The following is a 27,147-nucleotide window of genomic DNA, read 5'->3' on the forward strand; positions in this document are numbered from 1 at the left end:
AATAATTCACCTGAACTTGTCTTCTGCAGCGCGATATGGAAAGCCTGGCAGTTTATGCAGTGATGCGAAGGGATCTGTCTCAGCTCTCTCTGCCTTGTGGCAGCACTGTGTTGCAATATGCTGATGACAACCCTGTGGATATGATGAGGAGGTGCCGGTGTTAGATTGGGATGGATAGAGTTAAAAATCACACAACACCAGGTTATCATCCAACAGATTTATCACATGCACATACTCACACGCACATACTCACACTCTCTCCGACACACAAACACTCTCTCTTTTCCTCATATGCATACTGGGGTGAATTTACATTTGCAGAATTGTATTTTGCAGATACATTCTATTTTGTTCAAAAAGCACACAATCTGTCGGTGGTCAATGCAAGCAGCAAATCCATGGGTCATTATATAAATTCCTACTTTGGAAACAGAACCAGTCTGACTCAAGATTGGAATACAGAGAGACTCAAACCTCACACCTTTAATGCACTGTCTGAGCAGAGATGTCTTTTTTAAAAATATAACCTTAGGTTATCTCGGGAATGTGACTTGAAATAAGTACTGGGATTTACATATTAATTGAAACCTGCAAACCATTCTAAAAGATGAAAGACTTAACAGCAATCTAGATTTGGTCAATATATTGTATCAGTTGCATGACACAATGATTTTTAGCTCTAAATTCTGTGTCTTATGATCTTGTCCCACTAGTGATCTGATGAAGGAGCAGTGCTCCAAAAGCTAGTGCTTCCAACTAAACCGGTTAGACTATAACCTGGTGTTGTATGGATGCAATTCCTGGGCCTCCTCAGCCTGGAAACGACTGAAACTAGAAATATATGGCCTTATAGTAGGTGTGCCAAAAGTACCCATCAGTTATGCAATGTTAACATCATACAAGGTGTATCACACTTTAAAGTTGTTTTTAACTCAGAATATGCAAGGTATGGGTCTGGGTCTGGGAAGAGTTAACCATCTTTCCTCCACTGCAATAAGGGGTCAAAAAGAGTATCAGATGCTTTGCAACGTTGTTTCTTGTAAGTTAAGCCTCCTCTGTCTGGGAGATTTTCCAGGATTCCCTTGTAACGCTTCTCAAGGACGCATGGGAGATCACAACCTGCAAGGAATCCACTACAGACGAAGATATGGAAACTAAAAGTGTCTTCTAGCAAGTATGCATACAAGGAAGGGGCAGGTTGCAGGCACATGTCAGACAGAGAAGCGATTTGAATTACTCCTGATCCCATACAGAGATCACTGACAATTCTCATGTGACACACTGGGTTTGTCAATACGTGGTGTGGAAGGCAGAGTGTATTTTTCCCTGTGTAGAACACCTGGGCAGAACCCCTTGCACTGGTGCCTGGAGTCTTGGGTTCAACCTTCAGAGAAGCCTCAGATGCTCAGAAACACGGCTTCCCCTATGTTATGGGAATAAAGCGACTAAGACGATCAATATACCTTTATGTATCTGGCCTATCAAAATGACTATATGGCAGGAAAAGAAAGTGCCTGTTGGGTATGTACCCATTCTCAGGCAGGTATCCCCTTGTGGCATGTATCTTTTTGCTAGCCAGAAGTTGCTGAAAGGCTTATACACCAAAACTCTTCAGGTGAACCTGATAACTCCGAGGATGTGCTGGAGTAGAGGTCAGCAAGGTACACTCTGGCCTGATTCCAAGATTGGTAGCAATCTGACTACACAGATCCCATATGCCCCCTTTCCTTGTAGTCCTTAACAAAACTTACAGCAACACCAGTTGCTTCACATGACACAGGAACACCTCTGACTAGATCCCATTTCAGTGCCAGTAATGTTCTTTTATTATCCCCTGGATTGAACATATCCAAACCTTGGCGAGCCAGGGTAACTCTTTGTTTAATTGCTCCCTGTGGAAAGACTCGGTTGCCCAGGTTGTGGAGGGGCGGAGATTCCAACTGAACCTCTTGCAATGGCACCTATTTTACTTGTGGTCTTAAGGCCTATCTGTGACTTGCCTCACGTTTGAGAGGGTGTGTTATAGGAGATATGTAGTCCCTCACATCACAGTTTTGGATGAGTTACCTTCATCCCTGAAGCCCAAGAGATCCCTCACCAGATTCCTTACCTGGGTTAGGATGTTTTCTCCATCTTTTGGAATCTATCTGCATTCCCAAGAATTGAGCAAATTAAAAACAGTATTGGAAACTGTCGCCAATGATACTGCCTGAGGCCCCGACTGAGATCAATGCTGAACTCATTGCAATTAGAACAGTGGCCCTTCAGAACCGCTTGGTCTTGGATTGTCTATTATCCAAAAGGAGGCTGGTATTTGTGCTTTTATTGGGCAGGAATGCTGTAGCTACATACAACTCAAAAAATGTCTCTAATTTGGTGACTCACATTCACAAGAAAGTCAAGAGATTAAGCTGCCCTTTTGATTCCGATGATCTTTTTTGCCTCCTTAGTCACTGGAGTAGGATCCTCCTTAGTCACTGGAGTCCTCACCTTTACTACCATACTCCTCATACTTTGCCTCAGATGTAAAATTACAGGTTATTGTTGTACACAGTTTGTTCTACCACATTTCTGCTCCAAAACTGGTGATTATGTATCAGACCATACCCAATGACAATGAACAGACGTGTAAGTAGTGACCTTTTTCAGAAGGATGTGTGTCCCCTTTATTGGATGAGCTGATATCCTAAACTTAGGTGCTGATGTGGAAGACCAACAAAGAGTGAATTATATAAGTCGTAAGAACTTGGCATACTGCTGCATGATGGGATACTTGACAAAAGTTAAATGGGACCTGGCTCTCGGGTCACAGCTGTAGTGGAAAAATACTGCTGGAGAAAAAGACTGAGGTTGTGGAGGCCGTCCACCCCGTCGACAGTTTCCTATGCTCTGAGCTTGTCCAACCTGTCCCTCCAACTCAGATCATTGAATCCAGGCAACATCCTTGTAAATTTCTTCCCCTCTCCTTCCAGTTTAATAACATCCTTCCTATTACAATGTGACCAAAACTGAACACAATATTCAAAGTGCGGTCTCACCAACGGCCTATATAACTGCAACATAACTTCCAACTTGTATGCTCAATGCCCTGTCTGATGAAGGCCAGTGTGCCAAAAGCCTTCTTCACTGCCCAGTCTAGCTGCAACTCCACTTTTAGAGAGCCATGCACCTGAACTCCTTAAGGACTACCATTTGCCATGAAACTCCTACCTTGATTTGACTTTCCAAAAAATGCAAGGCCTCACACTTACTTATATTAAACTCCATTTGCAATTTCTCGGCCTACTTCCCTAGGTGATCAAGGTCCTGCTGCAATTTCTGATAATGTTCCTCACTGTCCACAATACTGCCAATTTTAGCATCATGAGCAAATTTATTGATTATGCCTTGTACATTCAAATACTGATATAGATAACAGCGCTCCACTAGACACAGGCCTGTAGTCCAACAAGCATGCTTCCACTATTACCCTCTGCTTCCTACCATCGAGCCAATTTTGCATCCAATTTGCTTGCCCTTCAGCTTGCCCTGGATTCTGTGTTCTAACCTTCCAGAGAACCCTGTCATGTGGAACCTTAATCAAACGCTTTATTAAAATACATATAGACTCCGTCTACCACCCTGCCCTCAACCTTTCAGGTCACTTCATTAAAGAACACCCAACAAATTTGTGAGGCATGACCTCCACGCACAAAGCCATGCTGACTACTCCTAATCAAACCAAATGTCTTTCCAAATATATGCCTTATTTCTCAGAATCCTCTCAAGTAACTTACCCACCACACGTTAAGCATATTGGCCTATAGTTCCCAGGTTTTTCTTTGCAGCCCTCTATAATGGCACAACATTTGCTGCCCTCCAGACTTCCTGGACCTCGCCCTTGGCTGACAATGATGCAAAAATTTCAGCCAGGGCCCCAGCAATTTCTTCTCTAGCCTCTTGCAGCATTCTTGGACATGTTTGGTCAGGACCAGGTGATTTATCCACCTTCATACATTTTAATACATACAACACCTCTTCTGCTGTATATGGGCTGGTCTTGAAATCACACCTCCTGGCTCAGAGTTAGTGACACTACCACTGTGCCACAACAGCCCTCCTTGTATAGATCAATTTGCTGCAAAACTGTATTTGTTCAATTCCTGCATCACTTGAGGTTCCCTTAAATGGTCCAACTTCTCAACCTAACATTTTTCTTTTTCCGCACCATACTTCATACATAACATCTTTCTACATACATAATCACTAAAGCAATTCAGTTCTGTACAGTAGCATTTAAGAAATATAGAGGAACAAAGGAGGTGGAGTGGCATTTTCGATTAGGGATAACATTGCGTTGCACTTATGGAGGTTATTTGGGGAGTGCATCCAGTGAAGTTTTTTGGGTGGAATTGAGAAATAAAAAAAAAAAGGATGATCACCTTATTGAGATTGTACTGTAGATCCCCCAACAGTTAAAGCAAATTTGTAATGAGATCTCAGTTATCTGTAAGAATAATAGGTTGGTAATGATAGGGGTTTTTAAATTTCCAAACATAGACTGGGACTTCCAAAATAATAAGGGCTGAGATGGAGAGGAATTTCTTAAGTGTATACAAGAAAATATTTTTATCTTGTATGTTGATGTATCTATTAGAGAACGAGGAAAACTTGACCTTCTCTTATGAAATAAGACCGGGCAAGTGACTGAGGTGTCAGTCCAGGAGTACTTTGGGGCCAGGAATCATACTTCTATCAGTTTTAAAATAATTACGGGAAAGGATAGTGTTATGGACCAGGCCAGACACCTTCAATACGTTTTAATAAGGTAGCCCAGACCCTAATAGTTTTTGTTGTTTTAGGCAGATGAAAGGTGGACATTCCAGGTATGACACAGCTGGTCAAACCACTTGAAGCAAAACAAAATTTCTAAATACTATGAATGAAACACAAACAAAAGAAAACAAAATTTTGAGTAACACCTTATTTGAAAACCTAATCAATTCTATCATAATTTAACAAAGCTCTTCCAATCCTTGCAACATCCCATAAACATACCCTTTGGCGAAAGGTGTGTACAATTTCATGAGCGGCACAAATAGGGTGAATTCACTCAGTCTTTTTTTCCCCCCAAGATTATGAAATCAGGGACTAAAGGGCATCAATTTAAGGTTAGAAGGGAAAAAATAAGAGGGAAGCTGGAGGGCAACTTTTTTCTTTATACACACAGAAGGTGGTGTGCATATGGAAAGAGTTGCCAGCAGATGGGTTGAGGCAGATACGTTAACATTTAAATGGCATTTGGAGAAATAAATAGAGTTAGAAGGATATGGGCCAAGTGCAGGAAAAATGCGGTTTGCATGGACAGACATTTTAGTCAGCAGGGACCAGTTTGCACCAAAAGGCCTGTCTCTGTGCTGTGGAACCCTTCTGATGCTATGACCCAATCACTTCAGTGATGTATTTATGGGTAAGTGATTAGGAATTCTCTCTCAATGCAAGGGTACAATTGTGGTTAGGATTTCTTTGTCATGGTTGATATGCAGTGAGTTTCAGACAGTGTATTTGTCTTGGTTAAACCCCTGCCAGATGACACTGCAAGCTTTGCATTTCCCCAAGTCCCCCCAATGTTTGTATCTAAGTCTTCAACTGTGCACTTTATCAACCCAGCATCCCAGCCTCAGGGAAAGAAAACATATCACACCGAGCTGTGTACTATCTCCCCTTGGAAGCCAGGGTGTTATTCAAGTCAATAACCTCCTCCCTCTTTCCCCCACCTTGTGTGATCCCTTTCCATTCGGTATCAGCTCCTGACCTTATGCATTGAATTCTCCCCCTTTAGTATTGTAAGTCCCTGTTTCCCTGCCTTGTAGGACTCCAATCCTACAGTTAAAACTTCTCATGTTCCCTCCGGCAGCAGCAGTCCCTGATTAGCCCTTGACTTTTAGTGGCCAGGGCCCCAGCATAGATCAGGCTCCATTGTCTTGAGAGACTTAGCTGGACAAAGTGCCCTGACTGCTTTCCCATGACAGGTTGCACCTGGATTCAGACAGCAGTCCATGACCAGCTCTTGGCACTGAAGAGATGCAATTCCCTCATCCGGACTGTTGATGACCATTCAGCTGTCTGACCACATCTAAACTGCTGGGTAGTTATCATATACTGCCATTGACCTATTGTACAACTTGACTGAAGGGTATCACCCCAGACTTGACTGAGGCCTACTTATTAGATTTTGAGACAAGATCAACTGGGTGAAACATGTGGTATGTTGGGCATTAAGAGTCACACAACTTGAAACATTAAATCTTTTTTACTTATGCAGGTACTGCTGAAGCTGCTTAGCTTTGTGTTTTCACTAAACAGCATTGCAAGACAAAACTGAGCCACTGTGCTACCCTATCATTAGCACTGCTGCCTCACAGCACCAGGGACTCAGGTTCAAATCCAAACTCAGGTGACTGTGTGGAGTTTGCACATTCTCCTAGTGCCTGTGTAGGTTTCTTCCAGGTGCTCTGTTTTCTCCCACTGTTGAAAGTTGTACAGGTTAGATGGATTGGTCATGCTAAATCACCCGTTGTATCCATGGATGTGCAGGTGGATTAGTCATAGGAATGTAGGGCTGAAGGGACAAGGTGGGATTGAGTGGGATAGCCTTCGAAGGGTCAGTGTGGACTTGATGGACCGAATGGCTTATTTCTATACTATAGGGATTCTATTCTTATCTGTGATATTGTGGTCCTTCCAAAAGAGGTCTAGCCCAGAGGCAAAAAGTACAAAAAGGCAAAGTGAGACACCAGGGGGTACAACAATCTGAACCAAGATATTAACTGAGCTGCCTGAAATGCAGCCCTAGTCCAGTCCGTGAGCTGTACTCTTTTGGTCAAATTATCCTGAGAGCTTGGCAGTGCAGACAAGTGTGGTAATAAAGCAATTTCTGTGATTTAACAAAGTATAATTTTGGCAGTTGCCAAATGTTACATGTTGAATTCCAGTGTCTACAGACATGGGGTGCATGTGGCTGTCACCCATGGGGCAGACCGAGATGTTAATGTCACCTGTCCAAGATAGATGTCTGGAAGAGCAAGCAGCAAGCTGGTGTCACAGATTCTCATTTTTGTGTTGCACGTTCTCACCACCTCATTGCTTTTTGGCAGTTGGTAGAATAGGAATCTATATATTAGTGAGGCAAGATAAGTAGTAATGAGCATGAATAGGCACCTTGCCATTTACTAGTAATAATCTCATGTTAGCCTCCAGAATTTGCTTGGTAAATTTGACCTGAGATCTCAACGACAAGAAAGGCCTTACTTCACATCGAAAACAATTCTTCCAAATGATTCACTACCATTGACATTTCTTTGGGGTTCACGATCAATTACCAAATTAAGGGCAGTCAACTGACTCCAGGTTGGCAGCCCACAGCCAGCATATTATTGTGAGGAGGAAGAAAGTTCCCTTGGCTACAGAGCTGTTAAAGAAAAAAAAACAGCAGTCAGCATAAGTAATTTTCTCATGGTTTATTGAGTTTGCAAAGAAACATCAGTTTAGGTATATCACATTTATCTAATTTACTAATAAAGTATATAATAGTGACAATTGGTATCATTGACTGATACCAGAGGACAAACAGACTGACAGCACAAAATGTTTTAATCTTGTTAAATTGGTGGAGTTGCTCCTGCTCTCATGGAGATGGTCGCAAACTCTTCCCTTGACCTTCCTCTGCTTCTTCTGGTCCATCTTTTACCTGCCTAATGAAGGCTGCTCTAATGAGTGACAGGCTAGTGAGATTGGCTTTCTACAAGGTCTGCTTAATGAGAACTATCCTCAGAACTTCTCTGCCCCAATAAATTATATTTCCAGGGGCATGTAGTTCACACGATGTTAATCAATTGTCTGAACTCTTTTGGCCAGTGGCTATGGTGCAACTGCATTGGAAGTACAAGAAATAGCAGCTTATATAATCCTTTGGATGAAACTGCTTGTGGAATGGAAAGTGAGGAACAAAAATGGATCATGTCAGTGTGGTGGGAGGGAAGAGAAGTCGGTGGTGAGGGCAGAAGTGTGGGAAATGGGTGGGACATGGCTCAGGTCCTGGTCAATCCTAGTGAGGTTTCCACCAGTCTTCACTTTCTACCCACCAGCATCTTTCTGATTGGATTATTGTCACATATACCTAGATACAGTGAAACGTTCTATTTGCCCACAGTACTAGTAGTTTGTTGTATTCCTAATGCACTTTGTATAGTGCAAAGCAAAGAATACAATGTTATGGCTGCAGAGAGTGAGATTTAAATTCAAATTAAATTCAATGGTCCATTCAGAAATCAAATAATATATCTAAATCTTCAAATCATTTGGGAGGCAGAAAGGGTTATTGAGAAGTGTTACAGGAGATAGTCACCTTAGGTACAAAAAAAAAGGCAGGTGGGTTACAGTCAGGGGATGGAAAAGGATAGTGTGGCCATGCCCCTCAATGGGTATACTGTTTTGGATAGTGTTAGGGGAATGACTTAATAGGAATAAGTCATGGGGTACAGGTCCCTGGCACAGAGTCTGTCCCTGTTGCTCAGAATGGAAGAAGGGAGAGGAGAAGAGCTTTATCATTGGGGTCTGCATAGTTAGGGGGGACAGATAGGAGGTTCTGTGGGAACGAGAGAGACTCAGACGAGATCAGATGGGATTGAAGTTCACGAGGAGGTGTTAACAATTCTGGAAAGTGTGAAAATAGATAAGACCCCTGGGCCAGATGGGATTTATTAGAGGATTATCTGGGAAGCCAGGGAAGAGATTGCAGAGCCTTTGCCTTTGAACTTTAAGTTGTCATTGCCTACTGGAATAGCGCCAGAAGACTGGCAGATAGCAAATGTTGTCCCCTTGTTCGAGAAGGGGAGTAGAGACAACCCTGGTAATTAGAGAGCAGTGAGCCTTACTCCGGTTGTGGTAAAGTGTTGGAAAAAGGTTATAAGAGATAGGATTTGTAACCATCTAAAAAGGATTAGGTTGATTAGGGATAGTCAACATGGTTTTGTAAAGGGTCAGTCGTGCCACACAAACCTTAGAGTTCTTAGAGATAGTGACCAAACAGGCAGATAAGAGTAAAGTGGTTGATGTAGTGTTCATAGGCTTCTGCAAGGTGTCTGATATGGTTCCCCACGGTAGGCTATTGCACAAAGTACAGGGGCATGGAATTGAGGGTATGTTAGTGGTTTGGATCAGAAATTGGATAGCTGAAAGAAGATAAAGGGTGGCGGTTGATGGGAAATGTTCATCCTGGAGTTCAGTTACTAGTGGTTTACCACCAGGATCTGTTCTGTTTCGGGTTCACTAACATATGTCATTTTTATAAGTGACCTAGATGAGGGCGTAGAAGGATGTGTTAGTAACTTCGCGGATAACACCAAGTTCAGTGGAGTTGTAGATAGCACTGAAGGATGTTGCAAGTTAGAGGGACATCGATAAGTTGCAGAGCTGGGCTGAGGGGTAGAAAATGGAGATTAATGTGGAAAAGTGTGAGATGGTTCACTCTGGAAGGAGCAACAGGAATAAAGATTCTAGGCAGTGTAGGTGAGCAGATAGATCGGTGTCCATAAACATAGATCCCTGAAAGTTGCCACCCAGGGTGATAGGGTTTTTAAGACTATGGTGTGTTAGGTTTTATTGGCTGAGGTATTGAGTTTTGCAGCCACGAGGTCATGTTGCAGCTGTATAAAACTCTGGTGTGGCCGCACTTGGAGTACTGCATACAGTTCTAGTCACTGCATTATAGGAAGGATGTGGAAGCTTTGGAAAGGGTTCACAGGAGATTGACTAGGAGGTTTCCTGGTATGGAAGGAAAGTCTTATGAGGAAAGGCTGGAGGAACTGGAGGCTGTTTTTGCTAGAGAGAAGGTTGAGGGGTGACTTAATTGTGACAGAAGATAATCAGAGGGTGATATAGGGTGGACAGCGAGAGCCTTCTTCCTCAGATGGTGATGGCTAAATTGACGGGACACAGCTTTAAATCGAGAGGTGATAAATATAGGACAGCTGTCAGAGGTAGTTTCCTTACTCAGTAGTAGGGGCGTGAAATACACTACCTGAAACAGGAGTAGACTCAAATTTAAGAGCATTTAAATGGTCATTGGATAAACATATGGATGAAAATGGATTAGTGTGGGATAGATAAGCTTCAGATTGGTTCCCCAGGTCAGCGCAACATCAAGGGCTGAAGTGCCTGTACTGCAATGTTCTATGCTCTCTGTTCTAATAGTGGGGAAGCGGTTCTTGAATCTACATACAAGTGTATACAAAGTTTTATATCTTCTGCCTGATGGAATAGAGTATAACCCAGGTGGGAGAGGTCTGGATTATGTTAGTTGCTTTCCCAAGGCAGCAGGAAGTACAGATGGAGTCAATGGTTGGAAATCTTGTTTGCGTGGTGGACTGGGCTGTGCTCACGACACTTTGTAGTTCTTTGTTGCCTTGGGATAGGATGCATTCTGTCTGTATTCAAAGAAAGATTATTTGCCATTTCCAGCAGGATGCCACGTGATAGAGATTCGAGGAATAGGGAAAGAGAACACTTAAATGCGTGGCTACAGGGATGGTGCAGGAGGGAGGGATTCCGGTTTTTGGATAACTGGGGTTCTTTCTGGGGACGGTGGGACCTCTATAAACAGGATGGTCTACACCTGAACCTGAGGGGCACCAGTAGCCTTGGGGGGAGGTTTGATAGTGCTCTTGGCGGGGGGGGTTTAAACTAACTCTGCAGGGGCATGGGAACCCAGATTGTAGCTTCAGGGTGCAGGGCCTGGAGTGTAGGGAGGTTAGGAACATGGCATCAATTTCCAAGGAGGGTGTCTGTAAACAGGAAAGTGGCTTGAAGTGTGTATACTTCAATGCAAGAAGTATACGAAATAAGGTAGGTGAACTTGCAGCGTGGGTTGGTACCTGGGACTTCGATGTTGTGGCTATTACGGAGACATGGCTAGAACAGGGACAGGATTGGCTGTTGCAGGTTCCAGGATTTAAATGTTTTAGTAGGGTCAGAGGTGGGGGTAAAAGAGGGGGAGGTGTGGCATTGATTGTCAAAGATAGTATTACAGTGGTGAAAAGGACGATGGATGAGGACTTGCCATCTGAGGTAGTTTGGGCTGAGGTTAGGAATAGGAAAGGTGAGGTCACCCTGTTAGGAGTCTTTTACAGGCCTCCTAATAGTCCTAGAATCATTGAAGAAAGGATAGGGAAGGTGATTCAGGAGATGAGTGACAGTAATAGGGTGGTTGTTATGGGGGACTTTAACTTTCCTGATATTGATTGGGAAAGCTATAGCTCAAGTTCGTTAGATGGGTCAGTGTTTGTTCAGTGTGTGCAGGAGAGTTTCCTGACACAATATGTAGACAGGCCAACAAGAGGTGAGGCCATACTGGATTTGGTTCTGGGTAACGAACCAGGCCAGGTGTTAGAATTAGAGGTAGGTGAGCACTTTGGGGATAGTGACCATAATTCGGTGATTTTTACTCTCGTGATGGAGAGGGATAAGTGTGTACTACAGGGCAAGAGTTATAGCTGGGGTCAGGGAAATTATGATGCGGTGAGGCATGACTTAGGATGTGTGGCTTGGAAAAGTAGACTCCAAGGCAAGAGTGTAAATGATATGTGGAGCTTGTTCAAGAAGCAACTATTGAGTGTCCTTGATAATTATGTACCTGTCAGGCAGGGAGGAAAGGGTCGTGCGAGGGAGCCGTGGTTTAATAAGGAATTGGAATCCCTTGTTAAATGGAAGAGGGCGGCCTATCTCAAGATGAGACGTGAAGGTTCAATTGGGGCGATTGAGAGTTATAGGGTAGCCAGGAAGGACCTGAAGAGAGAGCTAAGAGCAGCAAGGAGGGGACATGAAAGGTCCTTAGTCGGTAGGATTAGGGAAAACCCTAAGGCTTTCTATAGGTATGTTAGGAATAAAAGAATGACTAGGGTAGGAATAGGTCCAGTCAAGGATAGTAGTGGGAAGTTGCGTGTGGAGGCGGAAGAGATTGGGGAGACACTGAATGAATACTTTTCTTCAGTATTTACTCAGGAACAGGACATTGTCGTCGATGTGAATACTGAGTCACAAATAAGTAGAATGGATGGCTTTGAGGTATGTAGAGAAGAGGTGTTGGAAATCCTGGAAAAGGTGAAAATAGATAAGTCCCCTGGGCCTGATGGCATTTATCCTAGGATTCTCTGGGAAGCAAGGGAGGAGGATGCAGAGCCATTGGCCTTGATTTTTATGTCCTCTTTGTCTACAGGAGTAGTGCCAGAAGACTGGAGGATAGCAAATGTGGTTCCCTTGTTCAAAAAGGGGAGTAGGGATAACCCTAGTAACTATAGGCCGGTGAGTCTCACTTCTGTTGTGGGCAAAGTCTTAGAGAGAATTGTAAGGGATAGGATTTATGCACATCTGGATAGGAATAATGTGATCAAGGATAGTCAGCATGGTTTTGTGAAGGGCAGGTCGTGCCTCACAAACCTTATTGAATTCTTTGAAAAGGTGACGAAGGAGGTTGATGAGGGGAAAGCGGTAGATGTGGTATATAAGGCGTTTGATAAGGTTCCCCATGGTAGGCTACTGCAGAAAATACGGAGATATGGCATTGAGGGCGAGTTGGAGGTTTGGATTAGGAATTGGCTGGATGGAAGAAGACAGAGGGTAGTAGTTGATGGCAAAGTTTCTTCATGGAGTGCCGTCACTAGCGGTGTTCCGCAAGGATCTGTTTTGGGACCATTGCTGTTTGTCATTTTTATAAATGACCTGGAAGAGGGGTTAGAAGGTTGGGTGAGCAAGTTTGCGGATGATACGAAAGTCGGAGGAGTTGTTGACAGTGAGGAAGGATGTGGCAGGTTACAGCAGGATATAGAGAAGCTGCAGAGCTGGGCAGAAAGGTGGCAAATGGAATTCAATGTAGCTAAGTGAAAGGTGGCAAATGGAATTCAATGTAGCTAAGTGGAAGGAAGATCGTATGAGGAAAGACTGAGACACTTGGGGCTGTTTTCATTAGAGAAAAGAAGGTTTAGGGGTGACTTGATTGAGGTGTACAAGATGATTAGGGGGTTAGATAGGGTTGACAGTGTGAACCTTTTCCCGCGTATGGAGTCGGGTATTACAAGGGGGCATAGCTTTAAATTAAGGGGGGGTAGATATAGGACTGAAGTTAGGGGTAGGTTCTTCACTCAGCGAGTCGTAAGTTCATGGAATGCCCTGCCAGTAGCAGTGGTGGACTCTCCCTCTTTATGGGCATTTAAGCGGGCATTGGATAGGTATATGGAGGATAGTGGGCTTGGATCGGCGCAACATCGAGGGCCAAAGGGCCTGTACTGCGCTGTATTCTTCTATGTACACATATTCCCCTTCCCTCCCTTGTGTGCATTCTGCAGGGACCATTCCTGCTGGGAACCCATGGTCCACTCCTCCTCCACTCCCAAACCACTTTCCCATGCAATTGTACATTGCCCATTTTCCTCCTCCCTCCTCACTATCCAAAGCCCCAGACACCTTCCAGATGAAGTAGCACTTCAAGCGAGTTTACTGCATTCACTGCTCACAATTTGTTTTCCTCGACACCAGGGCAACGAGTCAGACAAGGCAATCTGTTTTATGGGACTCCTACTTTACGTAGTGTTATGAAAGGGGTCGACACCCCTCTGATAATTAAACCAGAAACTCTGAAGCTCACCTGGCATCATAATCTAATAAAGAAGCTTGACAAGGGGTACAACCTATCTCTCAACCTCAATCTGTCTGCAAAAGGAATAGTTAAATGAAATGGAATTCCCAGATACTCACTTCATAAGATTTTATTTCTCTAACTCCAACATGGAACAAAATTAACAGATTTACTAACTATCCCCTAATTAAAGTCAAAAATTTACAGCACAGAAACAGTCCTGTCGGTCCAACTTGTCCATGCTGACCAGATATTCTAAAATTAATCGAGTCCCATTTGTCAGCGCTTGGCCCATATCCCTCTAAATGCTTCCTATTCACTTACCCATCTAAATGCCTTTTAAATGTTGTAATCGTGCCAGCCTTCATCTGGCAGCTCATTCCATATATGCACCAACTTTTGCATATAAAAAGAAATTGTCTCTTTGTTCCCCTTCACTATCCCATCTACTTGCGATTCCACTTTGAAGGAAGTATGAACCTGGATGCCAATGTCTTTGTTCAGCAGATTTCCCATGACCTGACTACTAAGTAATGCACTGCCACCTGTTTTTCCTGCAGTCAGCCCTGCCCCAGCTCAGGGCCACACTCTCCAAGATCTGCAAAGGACCTCTGCTATTCTTCATTCTGATAAAAGATCCACATACTCCCACACCACCTTCTACTCTTCTTCCTGTAAAAAGGTGATCCCATACACCCAATTCCTCCACCTCCGTCATATCTGCTTCCACGAGGAGCAGTTCCACTCCAGGACATCCCAGATGGCCTCCTATTTCAAGGACTGAAATTTCCCCTCCCACATGTTTGCCAATGCCATCCAACACATCTACTTCACTTCCCACACCTCTGCCCTTGAACACCACCCCTCCAAGTGCAACAAGGACAGAACCACCCTGGTCCTCACCTTTCACCCCACTAATCTCCAGATACAGCACATTATCCTCCACCACCTACAATCAGACCCCAACACCAGAGATATGTTTCTCTCCCCACCCCTATCTGTGTTCCGTAGAGCCTGTTCCCTCCGTGACTTCCTCGTTAGGTCCACACCCTCCACCTTCCCTTGCCACTGCAAGAGTTGTAAAACCAGCACTCAAATGTCCACCCTCACCTCTGTCCAAGGCCGCAAAGAATCTTTTCACATCCAGAGATTTTCCTGCACATCCAAACATCTCATCTTCTGTGTCAGTTGCTCTTGAGGTCTCCTCTACATTGGAGAAACAGGACACCAATTCATGGAACAGGTCAGGGAATATCTCTGGGATATGCACCAAACAACTCCCCCCTCCCACTCTGCCAAGGACATGCGTGTTCAGGGCCTCCTCCATCGCCAAATCCAAGTCATCCAATGACTGGATGAAGAAATCATCATCTTATGCCTTGAGACCCTTTAATTACAGCATCAACGTTGACTTCATGAGTTCCTTTATCTCCCCTCTTCCCAACATATCCCAGATCCAACCCTTGGCACTGTCCTCTTGACCTGTCCTACTTGTCCGTCTTTCTTCCCACCGATCCACTCCAACCACCTCACCGACCTATCACTATCACCCCTCCACGTGCATTTACCAACCACCTTCCCAGCTACCTTGCCCCCACCCCCACATTTACCCCTCAGTTCCATTTCATCCCCCACATTCCTGAAATGTGGATTCTCCTGCTCCTCGGACACTACCTGACCTGTTGTGCTTTTCCAGCACCACACTTTTCAATCCTTATCATCAAGGTGTACAAGTCTTGCCCTGATTTGCCTTTCCAAAATGCAGCACTGCACATTTATCCAAAATTAAAAGCCATCTGCAATTCTTCATCCAACTGGCCATTCTGATCAAGATCCCATTGTACTCAGATGTAACCTTCTTTGCTGACCACTATATCTCCAAATTTCGTGTCATTTGCAAACTTACTAACTACACCTTCTATGTTCATATCTAAAATCATTTATATAATGAATGAAAAGGCTGTGGATTCAGCACCAATCCTTGTAGCACTCCACTGGTCACAGACCTCCAGTCTGAAAAGCAACCCTCCACCACCCTCTGCCTTCGAGCCAGTGTTGTATCCAAATGGCTAGTTCTCCCTGTATACTATATAATTGAATCTTGCTAACCAGTCTACCATGAGGAACCTTGTCGAATGATCTATCTGGACTTCAGTAAGGCATGTCCACCGCTCTGCCCTCAACCCACTTCATTACTTCAAAAAAAAAAAAATAAATAAAAAAACAACACTCAATCAAGTCCATAAGACTTGATTTTACATTAGGGATAGTCAACATGGCTTTCTCAATCAGTCCTTGCCTTTGCAAATAGATGCAAATCCTATTCCTCAGATTCCCTCCAACAACCAGTGGGTGGCACGGTGGCACAGTGGTTAGCACTGCTGCCTCACAGCGCCAGAGACCCAGGTTCAATTCTCACCTCAGGCGACTGTGGAGATTGCACATTCTCCCAGTGTCTGCGTAGGTTTCCTCCGGGTGCTCCAGTTTCCTCCCACAGTCCAAAAATGTGCAGGTTAGGTGAATTGGCCATTCTAAATTGCCGATAGTGTTAGGTGAAGGGGTAAATGTAGGGAAAAGGGTCTGGGTGGGTTGTGCTTCGGCGGGTCGGTGTGACTCATTGGGCTGAAGGGCCTGTTTCCACACTAAGTAATCTAACCTAACCACTGATGTCAGGTTCACTGGTCTATAGGTTCCTGGCTTTCTTACATAGTGGTAGCAAGTTAGCCAACCTCCAGTCTTCCAGCAACTCATCTGTGACTACTGATGACCCAAATATCTCAGCAAGGGCTGCACCAATCACTTCCCTAGCTTCCCAGAGACTTCTAGGATACACCTGATCAGGTCCTGGGAATTCATCCACTTTCATGTGTCTTAAGACATCCAGCACCTCCTCTGGACTCTGGACTCATCTCATTTTTGAAGTGTTCCCATTTCTAGCCGCCATTTTACATGCAAACATCTACCCCCACCACATCAACTAAGTTCTTGCTACTACCTTCAGAATTGACCATCCTCCAATTTAGAGCTGTAACTTTTAGATCCGATCTGTTCCCATCATTATTTTAATACGAATAGAATTATGGTTACTTGCCCCAAAGTGCTCCCCCACTGACAACTGTCATTTATCCTGCCTTCTTTCCCAAGAGAAGATGCAAAACCTGACCTGCTCTTGTAGGTACATCTACACACTGAATCAAAAAAAAAAATCTTGTACATTCTTAAATTCCTTTCCATCTAAACCCTTAATATTACAGCAGACCCAGTCTATGCTTGGAAATTTAAAATCCTCTACCACAACCACCTATTATTTTTAACAGGTAACAGAGACAGAACATGCAACAGTACAGGCCCTTCAGCCTCGTACCTTTCATCTTATTTTAAGAGAACAAACTAACCTACACCCTCTTCACTTTACTCACCCATCATCCATGTGCCTATTCACAAGTTGCTTAAAATGTCTCTAAGGTATCTGGCTCTACCACTACCTGTGGCAGTGCATTCTAGCACCCGCTTTATGTGTAAAGAACAGACCTCTGACATCGCCGCCCCCCCCCCCCCCCCAATCACCTGTAAATTATATCCCCTCGTGATAGCAATTTCCAACCTGGGAAAAGTCTGACTATTCACTCTACGCCTCATTATTTTGTACATCTCTATCAAGGCGCCTCTCACCCTTCTTCGCTCCAATGAGAACGCCATAACTCTCCATACTTCTTCATATCCACGTCCTCCAGTCCAGGAGCATCCTGGTAAATCTCCTCTGTACCCTCTCTGAAGCTTCCACATCCTTTCTATGAGGCAACCAGAACTAAACACAATATTCCAGTGTGATCTAACCTGGGCTCTACAGAGCTGCAGCATAACCTCACGGCTCTTAATTTCCTTGCTAGTGATGCCCTCTTAACAATCCTATCAACTTGGGTGGCAACTTTGAGGGATCTATGGACACTGACTCCAAGTTCCCGCTATTCCTGGAGAAAGTGAGGTCTGCAGATGCTGGAGATCAAAGTTGAAACTTTATTGCTGGAACAGCACAGCAGGTCAGGCAGCATCCAGGGAACAGGAGATTCGACGTTTCGGGCACAGGCCCTTCCTGAAGAAGGGCCTGTGCCCGAAACGTCGAATCTCCTGTTCCCTGGATGCTGCCTGACCTGCTGTGCTGTTCCAGCAATAAAGTTTCAACTTCCCGCTATTCCTCCACACTGCCAAGAATCCTTGCTTTAACCCTGGTTTTCTACATTTAAATTCGACCTTCAAAATAAATCACTTCACACTTTTCCAGGTTGAACTCCATCTGCCACTTACCAGCCCAGTTCTGAATCCTGTCAATGTCATGTTGCAACCTACAACAGCCCTCCACATTATCAATCACTCCACCAACCTTCGTGTCATCGACGAACCCACCATTCCACTTCATCCAATCATTCACAAAAGTCACGAAGAGCAGAGGTCCCAGAACAAACCACTGAGGGACACCACTAGCCACAGAGCTCCGCCAAATACTTTCCATCTACCATGACCCTTTATCTTCTATGGGCCAGCCAATTCTGTAACCAGACAGCCAGGTTTCCTGGTATCCCATGCCTCCTTACTTTCTGAATAAGCCTACCATGGGGAACCTCATCAAATCTTTGAGGAGAAAGTGAGGGCTGCAGATGGGCTTATGCCCGAAACATCGATTCTCCTGTTCCCTGGATGCTGCCTGACCTGCTGCGCTTTTCCAGCAACACATTTTCAGCTCGAACTTCATCAAATGGCTTGTTAAAAATCCATAAACACTGCATTCACTGGTCTACCTTTATCAATGTGTTTTGTCACCTTCTCAAAGATTCCACAAGGCTTGTGATGCATGATCTGCCCCTCACAAAGCCAAACTGACTATCTCTAATCAAACTATAGTATTCAAAGTAATCATAAATCCTGCCTCAGAATCCTCTTCAGTAATTTGACCATCACAGATTAATACTGGTCTGTAATTCCCAGTATTATTCCTATTCCCCAGCTTGAACAAGGAATAACATTTGCCACCTTCAAATCATCTCCTTACAAACTTTCTCAATTTTCCGACTACTGAGAGAAAGTCTATAGCCTTAAAAATTGTCCTTAAAAAACATTTAGACTAAAATGTAATGTTGAATTATAGAACACTGCAAAATAGAAAGGCAGGGAGGGTAAAGCGATTAAGAACACTTACTTTAACATCAGTTAATCTGAATAAACAGGATACAGTGTGATAATATTCACAGGAGTGTCCCTTTTGACATTATAACAGGTGTTTGATTCTGACCTAGATTAGAAACTTGGTATCAATTAACGTCTCTCCAGAATTATTGCCCTTCATTGTTAGCGGTCTAGTTCAGAACATGCAGTGCTTTGTTTTGTAAGCTTTTGTATAAAGCTAGCCTGTTTGAGATAGTTCAACAAAGTAGCTTGCCTGGGCTCTTGAAGAGCTGATGTTCTACTCTCCTGGAGTATTAGAACCAAGCTAGTTTAGCTTATAATTATCAGTGTTACGGTCTAACAGTGATGTTATTAGTAAATAAAGGGGATGACTAAAATTAAACGAGACTGAGAAGTTTTTTATTCCAGACTACCAAAAAGTATGATCTCCAGGACGAATCAAGAGAGGCTTAAAGGTTGAGTCCACAAGGGATTCCCTGGGCTGTCACAAATCTATACTTTCTCAATTTGGCACTGTGAGCAGGGTTCCAACAAGGGATATGTTTGAGTGAAACTGGAAAAGGGGTACTTCACCCAAGGGTCAGACCAGAGACCAATGGGCACACAAGGTAAGATTATACCTTGATTGTTCTGTCTGCATCCTTGTGCTTCCCCCATTACAGTCTCACGGTACCCTGACGGAACCTTAAATGAGATTGTTTAAATTGGTACTAAAAACAGAATTTTGATGGGTTGGAGCCTCTGTAGATCAGTAGTTGTGTGAAGATTTAACGCAATTAGGATAAATATGGGTGCAACCTTAGATAAGACAGAAGACAAATGCCCACTAACAGAAATAATAAGTCTGTATCCTAACTATGAGAAACAATTAAGGAGAATATCAGCTGCAGTTGCTGAACAGAATAAGGATTGACCTTGAGGAGGCACACATGATTTAACTCTACTCATTAAAATTGAATAAGGGATTTGGGAAAAAAAAAAGGAAAGTAAGCAGAAAGAAGCCAGATCAGTGTGGAAAAAGGGTAGCTAGGGAAAAAAAAAGTGGAAAAATGCATGCAACCATCGTGGAGACAAAACTGTATGAAAAAGGTGAATTAGTCCATTAACTGAGGAAGGATCTGAACTAGATTGGACAGAACAAAAAGGGAAGCAGAATTGGAATTGGCTAGGGAGAAAATTAAACAGAATCAAAATCTACGCTGAAATATCAAGGGCACCAAATAAAAGGGAAACCGGTAAATAAGACTGCAGCTGCACAGGAGCAGACGGATAACAAAAAAATTGTTCCTTATACCCCACCCCCCTACTCCCAAACATGCAGAGGCCCATGCCCTTCCCCCAGCTGTTCAGCTAAATAAGGATTCGGCTTACCACAAACCCGCAGCCCACCGCACCAGGAGACAATTAAAAATCAAAATGTGGAGGGAACACCAAAGAGACTCCTTTGATTTCCACTGCTCCTAAACTAATAAGTCTCAAAGACATTGATGAATTGCAATCAAAGTTTCAAGACCTGAATATCAGTTCTTGGACTCACCCTGATGTGGGAGGGCAAAAGAGAAATTTCCCAAACAGAAGAGTTCCTAACCCACAGGCCCCGAATCTGGGACAAGCCCAATTTGTGGATCTTCATCAACCATGGAAACCTTGTGAACTCTCAAACATCAATAAGGCTCCAGATTATGGAAAAAATCCACAGGGATTTGTTAATTACATTAATAGGTCTAGGAACATTTATAATGCAGCCTCCCAAAACCTACTTCACCTCAGAATGCACACCTTCCCCTAAAAAAATGGGCTGAATTCTTAGAAGTTTTATAACGCAATAATCACACGCAGCTTGTAGTCCAGCACCAGGCTGAACCTAACAGATCAGATTGGATTATTACCTATCTCCATCAAGCAGTGCGTCATGCAGTTGATGTGGGCAAAGTCTTAACATGCACATCCAATTTGGGCAAAGGGGCTAAGGAGTTCCTTGCCTGTTTAAGGAATGCTATGGCCCTGACTCTGGTGACACTAACTACTCACCCCAATTTAATGCCCTGTGTATGACCAAATTACCTGATCAGGTACAGAAAGCTATTAAAATGCACAAAATCCACTGGCAAGGTGCCGAGGTTGCACAATTCAGCTAAGAGGTTTTTACTTCTGAGAACTAAAGGATCCCAACAGTAAGGCTACCATTGGCAAGGCCAAGACAGAACTTGTCCAAACTACAGGGGCTAAACCTAAACCCAGGATTCAAAATAGACCTTTCTGTCTGCAAGGTCAGTCAGGTTATCAAACAGAACCCTCACTGTCATCCAGTACGGTAGGACAGTTGGACTGGTACCATGTATTCACAACATCCCAATGGACCTTGGGATCCTCCTATGTATCCACCCCAATAGACCATGATGCCCCTTACGCACAATACATCCTCTCACTACTCTTCACCGCCTCTTCCACCCCTCCCAAAAAATCACACATTCGTTTCAACTGTAATCAACCAGGACATTGGTCCAAGAATTGCCCTTTCCCAAAGCAGCCCTTGGTTGATCGCCAGAGCCAAAGCAACTGGCAACCTTTTGGTCACCCTCCCCAGGGACCTCAGCAGGATGCCCCCTTTACTACACAAAACCCTTTTCCATCCTTAACACGTGTGCTACAGCTGTTCTCACCCAGCAACATGGCTCCTCTTGGCACCCTGTTGCCCATTATTTCATTAAACTGTTGCTCAGGGTTTGCCTTCCTGCACCCACATTCTCCTGCCATCCATACAATGGTAGTGGCTGCCTCTAATATAACTTTAGATCAAAATGTGGAAATCTGTACCTCACATTCTGCGGTATCCTTGTTTAGAGGTAAGCATACTCAGCACCTCACTGCAGTTTGTCTAAGTCACCATGAGATTTCATTGCTTCACAATTGGTTTCTCTCCTTCAAATACTGCTCCAACATTAACCCAGCTACATTCCTGCAGGAAGAACCTCTTGAATTGCATGATCCTCCTAATGACTGTGTTCTCATGAATGACCTTGTTACTAAATCTTACGGATCGGGCTCTTGTTAACCTGGACCTTACACTTTATGTCAATGGTTCTTCTACCCCTCCAGGAGGACAAACACATGCCAGAATATGCAATTGTCAATTTGTCCCATACAATAAGCTTATTCTGTCGAACCACCCTGTTCAGCCCAACAAGCTGAACTCCTTGCTCTCACCTGTGCCTGCATACTTGAAGGAAAGCTAATATCTATACTGACCCCCATATGCCTTTGGATGTACCCATGATTTGTCAAGTCTAGCAGCAGCACGGCTTCTTTCTCTCATCAGGAACCCCTATCCTCAAATGCTGCTCATGTTGCTAATCTCCTCAGTGCTATTCAACTTTCCTCTCAGTTGGCAATTATCAAATGTTCTGCTCACTCCTCTGATGTTTCCATCATCACTAAAAGCAACAATGCCACTGATGTAGCTGCTAAGAAAGCAGCTTTTGAACAAAAAGACATGGTTACTCAAATGATGAATAGGAAATCAAAGGGAGACTATTTCCTCTTCTGACACCCTCACCTGCAGCAAAAATGGACCCATCGGGGGTCACCTCTGGTGAGGAAAAACAAAGATGGATGAACCATGGTTGTTTTGTAAATAGTTACAATAAGCTTTGCGTTACACCAGTAGGACAGATATGTCTGCTCGGAGAAAGTGAGGACTGCAGATGCTGGGGATCAGAGCTTAAAAATGTGTTGCTGGAAAAGCGCAGGTCAGGCAGCCTGACCTGCTGTGCTTTTCCAGCAACACATTTTTAAGATATGTCTGCTCGACTCACCTCTGCCTATTCTGGTTGATTATGTTCATACACATGTAGGTAAGGAGTGGTGGACATAATTGTCCAAACTTGGTGGAATCCCCACCTACAAGAAAAAGCAAAACAAGCACCTGCAAATTGTCTAATTTGTCAAAAGCATCATCCTGGGAAAGGAGTAAAGTGTCCACCAGGTGAAACTCCCTTGCCAAGTGCACCTTTTGATACTATCCAGTTAGATTTTAGAATTACCTAGATACCACTATTACAAGTATTGCTTAGTGATAATAGATATATTTAGTAAATAGATTGAAGCTTATCCCTGTACTGACTGCACAGCGACAACTACTTGCAAAATTCTAAGGGAAATCATAACCAGATTTGAAACACCAGTAACAATCTCTCCGATTATGGCCCCCACTTCTGTGCTGAGCTAAACAAGGCACTAAGAGTTTGAATAGGAGGGATTCAAAAATTCTATTCTGCCAACCATCCCCAAGAAGCAGGAATTGTAGAAATGGTACCATAAAAAAGGTCAGCTAAGCAAGTTGGCAGAAAAAAAAACAGGCCTTCATTGGCTGCAGTACTCCCAATTGCCCTTGTTAGCATGAGAACGCTGACACAGAAAAAGACGGGCTTCTCGGCAGCTGATGTGATACGTGGAAAGCCAGAGGATTCCCTGGTCTGCACCATTAACTGCTCAACACCCTGTTGATGGGCACGTCATGGTAGTAGAGATGCACAGTTTCCCGATTAAGCTAACCAAAGCACCGCAGTCTTATCAACAGGTCCGAGAAGCCTACCGAGTACCAGGGAAGGAAGAAGAAAGACTTCCAACATTGAAACACATCAACCCTGGTGACTATGTACTAATGAAAGACTTTAATCGTGAAAAATTGGGCCCCCGCGGGAAAGGTCCTTACAAAGTTCTTTTGGCAACTGAAGCTGCAGTAAAAGGTAGAAGGACATCAACATGGGTCTAAAAAAAAAAAAAGGACATTTCAAGCTTGCATCCCCCTCACAGTCTTAGTACCGATAGAGGCATCCAATGAAAACCCAACCCAAGTACATGCGCCCAAATGTAACCAAACCAACTGTGATATCTCAGACCGGCTAGAACCCCAATGTGACTGTATAAATGAAGCCATTGGAAGTCATGAATACAGCTGTCCAGCTGAAACTCATTTAAGCTATTCACATTGGGTATCCAAACATCACTCGAGAACTTATTGTCATCCTTGCAACACTTCTATGCCAGTCATCATAAGATGGCACAATTCCATAACCTCATCCATCGAGTCAACCGAAAACTGTTACTTTGAAATGTTTGTCTGTTCCCCTCTCAAAATGAACTGTACAAATTGCAGTATTGAGCACATAGTACTGAAATCACCAAAGCCAAAAGGCACAGATTGCCATGAGACTGACCACCTGTATCTTTTCGGTGAAATCCTCTCCTATCCAATCTACTGCCACTGACAGAAATACCTTTACAAGTTTCCTGTATTCAGTAGCTGCTGTAATGAACAAGACAAGCTGGAAAGATGAAGACAGACCAAAAATACTATGCCCTGCCAATTCTTCTGTTATTAATAGTTCCTTTATTCAAGCTAAACCCCCTGATCCTCGTGTTATCTGCTCACTCTTCCATCATTTTAATATACAGTGTATGGGTAAGACTCACCCACTTATGCAATCCCTCATTTCTGATGGAAAAACCATTCGATTTAATACACTTGGACACCAGATGTTTGATAGCACCCACTATTTACAAGATTCAGCTCTCGCTCTGAGTGGACTCGTCATTCACTCACAGAAGTGCACTCTTGGAACTCCTTTTAGCCTTGTGAAAACAAAGCCTACCCATATTTAACCAATGACTGGTACCGATATTGCGCCCTAGAACACACCGTACCACTTTTTAAACCACCCACCATGAACTACCTGAAGTAGATGAATGGAACACCCACCAACATGTGAATCAGTACAGAACAAAAAGTAGAGGAAAAACAAAACAGGACTTACACAACTGCTTATAGCAACAGACCTGGTGGTCCAAGTTGCTGAGAGGTCTTATTCCTGACTTGGGTGCTGAGATGACCCTGCGCCCTTGCGTATGACATCGAAAAACTTGCCTACTCAACTGTGCACACTTTGAAGCTGGTGAACAAAGTTACAGGAAACCTGAATGATGACGTTTCAGAATCGGCTAGTGTTAGATTACCTCTTTGCTAAAGTAGGAGGCACTTGTTTAGTCAGTGGCCCACAATGTTGTGCCTATAGCGATGATTTCTCGAAAGACATTTTGGACAACACAGATGTTATCAACAAAACAGGTCAAGATGCAGGGAAGATACCTGCCTCACCATCGTCCAGTTCAGATGAAGTGTTACTTGCTGGCTATGGTTGCTGTGCGGATGGATCGTGTAGGACACACATAGTCCTTAATCTTATCCTGGGAATATATATTTCATGCATAAGCGGATGACAATGGACTGTACATTGCTTTTCACCTAAGCCAGAGAGGAATCTGGTTAATTGACCCTTGGCTACCCCTGTACCTCCATGCCTGAACTTTCATGCTGAAATCCAGTATCTTTCAAACTCTGCTCCTCCAAATGATGACTCGCCAGAAGAGGTATTTCACCTTATTGAGAATACAAATCAACTAAGTGATCTAATTATACTTGTATAAGCTATGTTGCTGTTATGAAATGACAAAAGGAGGGATTAAGAAAGTCTATAGCCTTAAAACTTGTCCTTAAACATTTAGACTAAAGTGTAATTTTGAATTATAGAACACATTTGCTTCACACTAAAAAAAAAATGGACAGGCACGGAGGGTAAGGCAATTAAGAACATTTGCCTTAACATCAGTCAGTCAATCTTTATAAACTGGAAACAGTGATAACATTCACAGCTGTTCCTTTGTGAAATTGTAAGTGTTTGATTCTGACTTCAAAACAAAAAACTATCAATTAACTTCTCTCCTGAATTATTGCCGTTATCTGTCTAGTTCAGAACATGCAGTGCTTTTGTAAACTTTTGTATAAAGCTAGCCTGTTTGTAATAGTTCAGCAAAGTAGCCTGCCAGGGTTCTTGAGAACTAGGTGTCCTACTCTCCTGGGTTTTTAGAACCCAGTTAGTTTAGCTTAAAATTAAAGTAGACTGTCTGGACGAGGATTTTTATTCCAGGCTACCAAAAAGTACGATCGCCTGGATGAATCAAGAAAGGCTTACATGTGGAATCCAGAAAGGATTCCCTTGGCCATCTCAAATCGCAATAAGGGAGAACATCCCTTTCTTACTTCTCAGTTCCACCGAGATAACTTCCCTGGACATATTTCCAGTGATAACCTCCGAGCCACATTTCTGTACTTGCTATGATATCCCAGTCCTATGAGACTAACCATGCCCTGAGTTTATCTGCCTTCGCCATTAGGCCTCTTGCATTGAAATACATGCAGGTTTCTTTATCAGTCCTACCTCATTCTCTGCTTTGTTCCTACCTGCCCTGACAGTTTGACTTACACCTTTTCCAAACTGCACTAGCCTCAGACTGACAGATCTCCCACCCACCCACCTTACTAATTTAAAACCTCCTGAGCAGCTCTAACAAATCTCCCTGCCAGTATACTAGCCCCTTTCCAATTCAGGTGCAATCCATCTTACACATATCACTCCCACCCCAGAAGAGATTCCAATGATCCAAAAATGTGAATCCTTCTCTCCTGCACCAGTTCCTCAGCCACACAGTCATCTGCTCTATTCTCCTATTCCTCCCCTCACTAGCTCATCACACCAGGAGTAATCCAGACATTACTACCATCCTTTTTAAAATTCCTGCCTAACTTTCCATATTCTCCCTTCAGAATATCATCCTTTTTCATTCCTATGTCATTAGTTCCAACGTGTACAGTGACCTCCTGCTGGTCCAATTCCCTTTTGAGAATATTCTGCACTCAGATATCCTTGATCCTGGCATCAGGGAGGCAAGATCAAGTTCAACAACGTTACAGGGTGAACACCTTCCGCAATGGCCTTTCCTCGGAGCCCTGGCCCTCGGCCATGACACGGGCCGCTTCAGGCACAGCCAGCCCCTCGCTGCCTCACGGTGATCCAGCTCTTTCTCTGTCGGACTGCCCTCCTCTCCCTTCCTGAGCTCCATCTCCATCTACTGCAGCAGTGACAGCCCTCACCCCATTATCTTTTCCAGTTACTATCGACTCTGATGAAGGAACACTAGATCGCCATAGATCCCGCCGCCGAGATCCTCCAGCGATTTCCCTTTCCGTCTACACGCACCTCCAAACGACGATTCCTGCCTGGGCCCTCATTTCATATTGGCCGGAACTGTGTGATTGACAGACGCTTTGACCAATCGGGACTGGGTGTAGAGCTGAGGCCCGCCCTAAGGGCTCACGCGGTGTCTCGAGGCGCGGCCGTTTAACCGACTCTGCGCGAGCTCGCGGGGGCGGGGCGGTTAGCAGTTTGTAATTGCGTCAT

General features: G+C 43.8%; 1 long non-coding RNA gene across 8 annotated transcripts; it reads right to left on the reverse strand.

Moving 5' to 3' along the window:
* Positions 1–219: 219 nt before the first annotated feature.
* On the reverse strand, positions 220–26,901 carry LOC122541285 (uncharacterized). 8 transcript variants are annotated; one of them, XR_015753133.1, is made up of 4 exons: positions 25,003–26,901; positions 24,667–24,801; positions 14,780–14,875; positions 220–7,450 (listed from the first exon to the last, which is right to left on the reverse strand). It is a non-coding gene; the product is annotated as an uncharacterized LOC122541285 (long non-coding RNA). The 8 variants fall into 8 exon arrangements; XR_015753136.1 differs by having other exon boundaries at positions 24,689–24,801; positions 24,999–26,901; XR_015753134.1 differs by having other exon boundaries at positions 24,999–26,901.
* Positions 26,902–27,147: the final 246 nt, after the last annotated feature.

Source organism: Chiloscyllium plagiosum, unplaced genomic scaffold (genome assembly GCF_037043375.1).
Source record: "Chiloscyllium plagiosum isolate Xiang-an unplaced genomic scaffold, Cpla_swu_hap1 HiC_scaffold_35, whole genome shotgun sequence".
In the NCBI taxonomy this organism is placed as follows: domain Eukaryota; kingdom Metazoa; phylum Chordata; class Chondrichthyes; order Orectolobiformes; family Hemiscylliidae; genus Chiloscyllium; species Chiloscyllium plagiosum.